This window comes from Schistocerca americana, chromosome 4 (genome assembly GCF_021461395.2).
Source record: "Schistocerca americana isolate TAMUIC-IGC-003095 chromosome 4, iqSchAmer2.1, whole genome shotgun sequence".
In the NCBI taxonomy this organism is placed as follows: domain Eukaryota; kingdom Metazoa; phylum Arthropoda; class Insecta; order Orthoptera; family Acrididae; genus Schistocerca; species Schistocerca americana.
In genome coordinates this window covers 843699699-843708921 of record NC_060122.1, presented here as the reverse complement: position 1 = coordinate 843708921, position 9223 = coordinate 843699699, and the positions used below count along the sequence as shown (strand labels likewise).

Below are 9223 nucleotides of genomic sequence, written 5' to 3'. Positions count from 1 at the left end.
ACTGCAACAAATACTTAAATAACTACATAGCATAAATACATAACTTCAACATTATCCTCATCTGTAAAGAAAAAACTTCATTATCCATCACTTCATTATCTATATTATCATAACTCCATTATCATCACCTGTAAAGGAAAACTTCATTATCCATAGTAGCATATTCTTCATTATTCATCAGCATTCATTATCATCTGCAAAAAAATCACTTCATTACTCATTATACAACTATTCCTTATTTCTATCATATTTCATCACTAAAACTAAAATGTGTAGTTCTGTGTGACAGCCTGCATCAATCGCCTTGTATTCTGAAAGAAAAAATTAGTTAAGACTGCTATTCTCCGATGTGTATAGTATATTCTTGTTAATGCTTGTTAATTCTGATCCATTTACTCTTCCTCAGGAGGTTTGCATCTTTTTTCAATCATTCCGATGGCGAAATTCCCATTTTGTTTAATTTATTTCATTCACACATCATTTCTTTCTGAAATTGATGAACAAAGATTAATGCCTTGCATTTACATCATATACTCACTAAATAATGAATAGTTTATGGTAACATAATTAAGCATACAGCATAACATGACAGAAAACGTGATATGTGAAAAAAATAGACAGTGTTCAAATGCAAAAATGTACACAGAATATCACAATGCAGCAGCAAAATAGTCACGATGTTGAGATATCATAAGGCAAAATGTCAAAGTCAACTGATGTTTGCTATATCTTAACTACTTCATAGTGCATACAAACAAAACATGAAACAATCGTACATACATAAAAAAATGATGACAAGAAATGTGACCTCCTTTAAGTTCAGCTTGTATGTTGTGTAGTTAATAGAGGCGAGAATTAAAGACTTTAATGGATAGAGAATTTAATAAAATTAATATGTCACTAGATAAAATTGCATAATTATTCATAAGGTACGTAAGTTTATCTGGAAAAATGTGCACAGTCTGATATGTAACGACAAGAAGAGCGACCTGCTAACCTTACCTTGCCGGGCACTTGCCAAGAAAAAATACGACAGTCATCAGTAAGTGTTCATGTGAATATAATTGCATAAGTGATCATAAAATTAGCAAATGGCATTATAGCATGTTAAATCATAAAGTATCTTTATTCAATAAAAGGTTTTATGTTTGACCAGTGGTGGTTTCCATTCGATTTTCTGGTTCTCAAAGTTTCGACGTGTACAACATTGGGGTGAGGAATGCTGCGAATCCGATATGGTCCTGCGTATAGAAGTTCAAATTTACTGCACCTACCTTTTCCTTTATTAGATAAATGGTGTGTACGTACTAATATCTTCTGTCCAATGCGAAAGTCACGGCGTATACAAACCCGTTTTTGCTGTCTTCTCCGGCGCTCTGCGGCACGTTTGATGTTGTTCAGTGCAATGTCAATTATTACATGGTGTCGTAGTCGACGAGATGTAGGAAATGTTACTAATTCTTTAATTTTGTTAGTTGGTTCAACATTTTTCAGTATAACAGACGGAGATAGCATAGTAGATTCATTTGGTATGGAATTAATTACATCCTGGAATGAGAGTATGTGTGTGTCCCAATCAATATGTCTTTTATGGCAGTATATTCTACACAGTTTACCAATTTCTTTCATTAATCGTTCACAAGGGTTCGAAGAAGCATGGTACCTGGATCGGAGAAATGTTTCTAGCTCGGAACATACGTGTCCATATAGCAGAACGAAATTGTGGTCCATTGTCGGAAATTACTTTCATCACATGCCCTACATGAAAATGTTTTACAAATGCTTTCGAAACAGTTTTACCAGTAGCTTTGCTTAACGGAGTGAAGGTAACAAATTTTGAAGTGAGTTCAACAGCGACAAAGATGTAGCAAAAACCTATTAGTTCTGGGAATCGGACCAAAAATGTCTACAGCGGCCATATGTCTTAATTTAACAGGTACAATGGGATATAATGGAGGTATATGTGAAGTTGTGTGACTTAGTTTTCTGGCAGATTTTGCAAGACGCTAAAACTCGTCGTATACGTTTTTCCATGTTGGCAAAATAACAGTTCTGTCTCAGTATAAGAAAACATTTTCTAGCTCCGTAATGTGAGTAACTTAAATGAGTATACCAGATTAATTTGTTAACAAGCTCGTCAGGAATGCATAATAACCAATTGTTGCTGTCCAGATGAGAGCGGCGAAATAGAATGTCATTGCGTACAGTGTAATGGTTTCTAATCGTAACATTTTTCCTATCTTGCCACACGTTGTCTTTACTTTGCTCTTGTGCTATGTCCTGTAATGACGATGAAATAAAGTTTTCAAATGCAACTTGCTGAATGTACATGACGCTGAAATTTGCTTTACAGAAGTTGGTTGCGATGTCTTGCTGATTGTTACCGAGAGAACGAGATAGTGCGTCTGCTACAATATTTTGTGTGCCGGGAATGTGAACAATTGTGAAATTAAATTCTTGTAAATAAAGCTTGCATCTGCTTAACCTGTCATGTGTAAATTTAGCCGAAAGTAAAAACTGTATCGCTCTGTGGTCTGTGGAGACGGTGGTATGTCTGCCATAAAGAAAGTGCCTAAATCTCGTAAAAGCCCAAACAACACACAACGTTTCCAGTTCTGTAACAGAATAATTTCGTTCAGCAGGTGACAGAATGCGGTTTGCAAATGCGATGTTTTTAATCACTGTAGAGCCATCTTCTTCAATTTCCTGGAAAATATGTACTCCTAAAGCGGTGTTAGAACTGTCGGTGGCAATAGAAAAATTTCTGGTAGGGTCTGTGTGCGACAAAAGTGGTGCATTTAACAAAGCATGTTTCAAATAACATTCTCGTGAACAAGATTCTGCGTGTCAAAATTATTGCTTACGTTACTGGAATATACAACCTGTACTGTATTTAATTAAATGCTATCTGGCGTGTTATTATTCTCAGGACAATTATGTGGCATTTCGACTAATTGAACTGTTCTGTTATTTTTTCCTGACGTATTACGCTCTGGATGATACCTACTGTCTGGTTCATTCATGATAATATGTTGTTGCTGATGTTCTTGCTGCTGAAAAGATCGACTGTTATTAAATGTACGCTGAGAATTGTGCTCATTACCTTTACGTTCGTCATGATAGTCACTTCTATACGGTGCATTTGCGATAGGAATTGAAATAGTGTGTTTTCTGTACGTAGTTATTTCTTTGCTGCCGTGCGTTACTATTTGTTGGAGCTGAGACTATACGTGCGCGCGGCGAAACATTAAAGTTTGGTTGACCTTGTAGACTGCATTGTTGGTTACGTATGCTAACCGGCTGACTTTCATGCTGTTGTGGTGAAAAACGTCTATTGTTACCAAAAAATGCGTTTGCTGTTAATTTTACACATACTGATGATTATAAATTTTTTTATATTAAAGTTCTCGTGTTTGTCATTTCTGGAGTGCCTAATGATAAAATGTCACTTTCGGTAAACATTTGTCGTATTGGGTTTTCATTAGTCATTCTTAATTCTAGGTAGAGCAATAGTTAAAGAGCTATTTTGATAGATATAAAGGATAGTAGAAGAAAAGGCAGCAGTGCAGAAAACTAAAGATGAAACAGCACTACTACAGCTCGGGGCCCTATGCACGCTACGGCACATTCATTAAAGCGTAATGAATCCCCTGAGGTCATTTACGCGCTGCAAATACATTTCAGCTTTTGTGTTACAGGCAATGGCGGTAAAAATTCAGAAATAAATTGCTGCATCCATGCTAATTGTTGTTTCTTCACTACAGGCAATGCTATTGAAAGTAAAAAAATAAATCGACGTAACCAGTTCAAAGCGTGTACCTGGTGTTCTGTCATTATTAAGTTCCTTAGATTTTTTTACACATACAAATTGTTTATAATCAACGTTCTTATCACTGAATTTGAGAACACGTTCAGGTTTGTGTGAAAATCTGTTTGTCTGCGTCATTTCGGATTTCAAGTTGCGTAGCTTTTCAGATTTTAAGTCGCGTAGCTTTTCGGATTTTAACTCGCGTAGTCTCTGTAAATTGCTTAAGTTACACTGGCTGTGTGAGTGTGACAAATGCTCGCAACGTGGCGGATTCTGTGACGTATTGGTGACTGAAATAGTTTTCATTTCTGTTACTTTAACACTCTCGTCAATTTGGTTGTTCTGTCGTTCACTTATTATCGACTTCCGTAATCAGAGTGTACGAAACTTCTAGTAACTTTAAAGTAAACTCGTCGCGTATCTGTGTTGCATTTTCTGAACATTGTTCAGTGACTACAATTTTATCTTTAAGTGATTCTGTTGTCCCTAAGGCAAAAACATTTTTCATTTCGGTTACTTTAATACGTTCGTCACTGTGGCTGATCTGTTGTTCAAATTTCTTATCGAATTCTTTATTCAGAGTGCGTGAAAGTTCCGTTGATTTTAAATTAAACTCGTCTCGTATCTGTGTCGTGTTTTCTGAACATTGTTCAGTGACTGCACTAATTTCGTCTCTACGTGATTCTGTTGTGACTGCATGCTTATTCTCTAATTCTTGTGCAACAGTTCCAACTTCATTACTGTTATTAGCACAAGCCTTGGTATCCTCACGTAATTGTTCTTTAGTATTATGACATCGCGCGGCAATGGCTGTAATCTGTTCAGTAAGCTGTTTATTCCGTTCACTAAGTTGTTTGATTTTTTTATTAATGTTGTCTTGTCCTTCATTCGACTGTTTATAACTTTCATTAGTTAGTTTAAGTTGTTCGAGCTCGTTTTCCGCTCTTTCATTCATTAGTAGTAATACTGCCACAAGCCGATCCCAGCCAAAAATATCGGCTCTATTCTCTGTGCTATTTGATGGTGTACCTGCAATTGTCACGTTTTGTGTAACCAGTTGGTTATTCTGTGATTCTTGAAAAGGTTTCCCAATCGGATGTGTACTGTTAGTCACTACACCGGAATTAAATAAATTTGTCGTACTCTGATTACACTGCTCATTTTCATTAGAAAAATTTGTTTGTTCATTACGTAAACTTTGCAAACCGGTTGTGTTAAGGTGGGCAGCGCTCATTGCAACAGAACGCCCCGCGTCATCAATTGTCGTCGAATTAACAGAGGACACAACTGAATTCGTCTGTTCAGCACAAAGATCAAAATCATTATTAGTGGTCGGTACGTATTGATTGTCAGTAAACGGAGGATTGTCATCAATACACTGCGCGTCGCAAGTACTATCGGTCAAGTTGTTTAAGTCGACCATTTCACTCATTATACCTCGCGATGCACTATTAATAGTCTTTCGCGGCATTTTTACACTAGTTACAATTATTCACAAATGAGACAAACACAATACAAAATGCAACAAACACAAATACAACAGAGAACAACGAATTGCCGATGATCTGTGGAATAAAGTCACAAAATTAGTAAAAGCGTTGCGCCAAGTGCTAATTACATTTAAGTAAACATGAGCAGATATCTGACTACTTTTCAGAAGATTATCAAAGAAATACGATACTGGTCCGGATGTCGCCAAGTATAACTTCCCCGCAAAAATTTTAAATGTCAATAATATTGAAATTTTAACCTCCAAGCAAGAATATGAAAGTCAATGTTAGGTGAAATGTTATCTTCCCACAAAACTGCATAATAAAAATGAACCAAGCGTAACCTGCTTGCAAAATAAAAGGAATAATAATGACCCAAATGTAAACTCCCCACAAACATTAACTAATGAAGATTGCTCATTAAACCCACAATAAAATTAATTAAATAATGAAGCATAAAGTATGTGTAACATCTGAACACAAATAATTAAACCTGACAAATTTTATAAGGGCAGCGGCGCTGACCTTCGGCCCTGTGCAATAATTAAACCTGAACACAAAAACCAAAATTCTTACATCAGTAAACTGCATCAATATCTGCTCTTATTTTTCGGCACAGCTCCGTGCAATGCTGGCCCATGTTTAATTCTTGGAGGGAATGCATAGGAAGTATTACTTGACTTGAAATGAATCTTTTTGTTTAATACAGTTACTTTATAAGAAAATTATTATTGAGGGAATTCTTGAACAAATTAATTACAATTAACGTATGTTATCAGCTGAGCGCAATGCTGCTTCATTATCTTCTATAACAATATACCTCGTCCCGAACCGTGACCAGAGATGCAAGGAGAGCACGCCGCCGACGCATGCCGACGCCCGCTCAGTACAACCGTCCACTCGCTACAACTACTGCCGACTGACTTCAACTGCAGACAGAGTGCAACTCGCAACTGAACCACTCTCTCTGCCCACTCACCTCACACTACTGAACTCTCGCGCGGTCAAGCGCAGACTAGCAACGATAAATAACTCTCTGGTCAGAGATTCTGTCACGCCTCGCCATTGCTGGTAACGAATACATATGAAACGTACGCGTTTCAGTATATTGTGAATAGCAGCGGTCCTATGTCAGTCCCCTGCGGCCCACCTGAAATCAGTCTTACTTCGGAAGACTTCTCTCTATTGAGAATGACATGCTGCGTTCTGTTATCTAGGAACTCTTCAATCACACAATTGGTCTGATAGTCCATATCTCTTACTTCGTTCATTAAACGACTGTGGGGAACTGTATCTAACGCCTTGCGGAAGTCAAGAGACACGGCATCTACCTGGGAACCCGTGTCTATGGCCCTCTTAGAGTCGTGGACGAATAGCGCGAGCTGGGTTTCAAACGACCGTCTTTTTCGAAACCCATGCTGATTCCTACAGAGTAGATTTCTAGTCTCAAGAAAAGTCATTATACTCGAACATAATACGTGTTCCAAAATTCTACAACTGATCGACGTTAGAGATATATGTCTATAGTTTTGGACATCTGTTCGACGTCCCTTCTTGAAAACGGGGATGACCTGTGCCCTTTTTCAATCCTTTGGAACGCTACGCTGTTCTAGAGACCTACGGTACACCGCTGCAAGAAGGGGGGCAAGTTCCTTCGCTTACCCTGTGTAAAATCGAACTGGTATCCCATCAGGTCCAGCGGCCGTTCCTCTTTTGAGCGATTTTAATTGTTTCTCTATCCCTCTGTCGTCTATTTCGATATCTACCATTTTGTCATCTGTGCGACAATCTAGAGAAGGAACTACAGTGCAGACTTCCTCTGTGAAACAGCTTTGGAAAAAGACATTTAGTATTTCGGCCTTTAGTCTGTCATCCTCTGTTTCAGTACCATTTTGGTCACAGAGTGTCTGGACATTTTGTTTTGACCCACCAACCGCTTTGACATAAGACCAAAATTTCTTAGGATTTTCTGCCAAGTCAGTACATAGAACTTTACTTTCGAATTCATTGAACGCCCCTCGCATAGCCCTCTTCACGCTACATTTCGCTTCGCGTAATTTTTGTCTGTCTGCAAGACTTTGGCTATGTTTATGTTTGCTGTGAAGTTCCCTTTACTTCCGCAGCACTTTTCTAACTCTTAAGTCTTAAATCATCGGCCTTCAGCCGTTTTTAAATTAAGGTTGTTGCTTTTCAATTGTTAGATTTTTGGGCCTTCAGCCGAATTATAAAAATTACTTAACGTGAGATCTTCTGCCCTCTAAATATTCTCTTTAGCGTTTAAATTTTGAGTTAATAGCACTTAGCCGTTTTTCTTTTTAAATTAAAGAGGCTGTGTCCTTACGGCATAAGATAGTGTGGCATATTCAGGCGATAACTAAGTTCAGGAATTTGCACTGTAATGTTTGGTCAAATATATAAAGTTGTGTGTGTTCGAGTGCAACCAACAGCCGCTCATTTTGGCCCCTTTCCACAATTCCAACTTCCTGACCTGTCCTGCGGGTTTAGCAGGGCGTTTCAGTTTTTGATCAATGTTGTTCAGAAACGTAGTGAAGTGCGACGGCATTGTACTTTAAATGCGACGAATTCACCATTTTCCCCTCTCCTCGTCTCCAAGCGCTCAAACAGCTTGGCGTGGTGGTGGAAGAAATACGCAAGGAGGCTAAGCGCTATGGCAGACGGGCCGGGACGTGGCATGCGAGCTGAAATCTTGGCTGCTGCTGCTCTAAAGACTCCTTCCACAGTAGTATTGTGCAGTGGCTCTCAGTATGGCGGCCGTAATCTGATGCCAGGCAGGCAGTAGGGCGTCACTGCGAAGTTGTAGAGAGGTCGCACTGACAAAAACAATGCATCTTACCTAATTCTACATCGACACTAGTTACACATGTCGAGACTCCCATAAGAAGTACTCTACGACAGTCGTCAACCTCCCATGGGCCATACGGCCTTCCGGTTCTGATGCTGCCAGGAGTGGAACTGGTGTCTTCCAGCTACAGGCTAAATGCTGACTGACTTCGACTATCTACAGGGCGCCTGATGGGTCCACAGTTCGCACACGCATGTGCCTTTGTCCGAAACCCTGCCAGTACACTCTCTGCTACCTCATCTTTTCATCCAGGTGCCGCTCATGCTGTATCATAAGTGGATCAACTCCGCGCTCGGATACTCCAAGCACTGGGCCCGCCAGAGGCTGTTAACAGGTCACGTCCCTACACCAAACAACGTGACCGACTTACCACGGAACTTGTTGTCCCTGCGAATCTGCCTCCATCCCAGATCTGCAGTGCCTCTACAGTCGCAGAGGTACTAACATCGCGACTTCATATGAAGCTGGTATTTGTACAGATACCATTGGTGATCTTGCAGCTCTCGAAGAATGAAATTATAGTGAAATACAGACCTTTAGCTGCTTACAGGCGTTGATAAATATCGTCGGGGACAGTTGAAATGTCTGCGCTCCGTCCGGGAGTCGAACCCGGGACCTCCTGCTTACACGGCAGGCGCTCTATCCGACTGAGCCAACGATGCCACAGAGGATACTGCAACTGCAGGGACTTATCTCTGGCACGCAGTCCTTGAGACCCACACTTCCAACTTACTGTCCACACACTACATTTAAAGTGCCCCTCCCCACTGTACTCTACATCTACATCTACATTTATACTCCGCAAGCTACCCAACGGTGTGTGGCGGAGGGCACTTAACGTGCCACTGTCATTACCTCCCTTTCCTTTTCCAGTCGCGTATGGTTCGCGGGAAGGACGACTGTCTGAAAGCCTCCGTGCGCGCTCTAATCTCTCTAATTTTACATTCGTGATCTCCTCGGGAGGTATAAGTAGGGGGAAGCAATATATTCGATACCTCATCCAGAAACGCACCCTCTCGAAACCTGGCGAGCAAGCTACACCGCGATGCAGAGCGCCTCTCT

At 39.9% G+C, this 9223-nt stretch overlaps 1 non-coding gene across 1 annotated transcript; it reads right to left on the bottom strand.

Moving 5' to 3' along the window:
* Positions 1-8749: 8749 nt before the first annotated feature.
* On the bottom strand, positions 8750-8823 carry Trnat-ugu. Its single transcript has one exon. It is a non-coding gene; the product is annotated as a tRNA-Thr (tRNA).
* Positions 8824-9223: the final 400 nt, after the last annotated feature.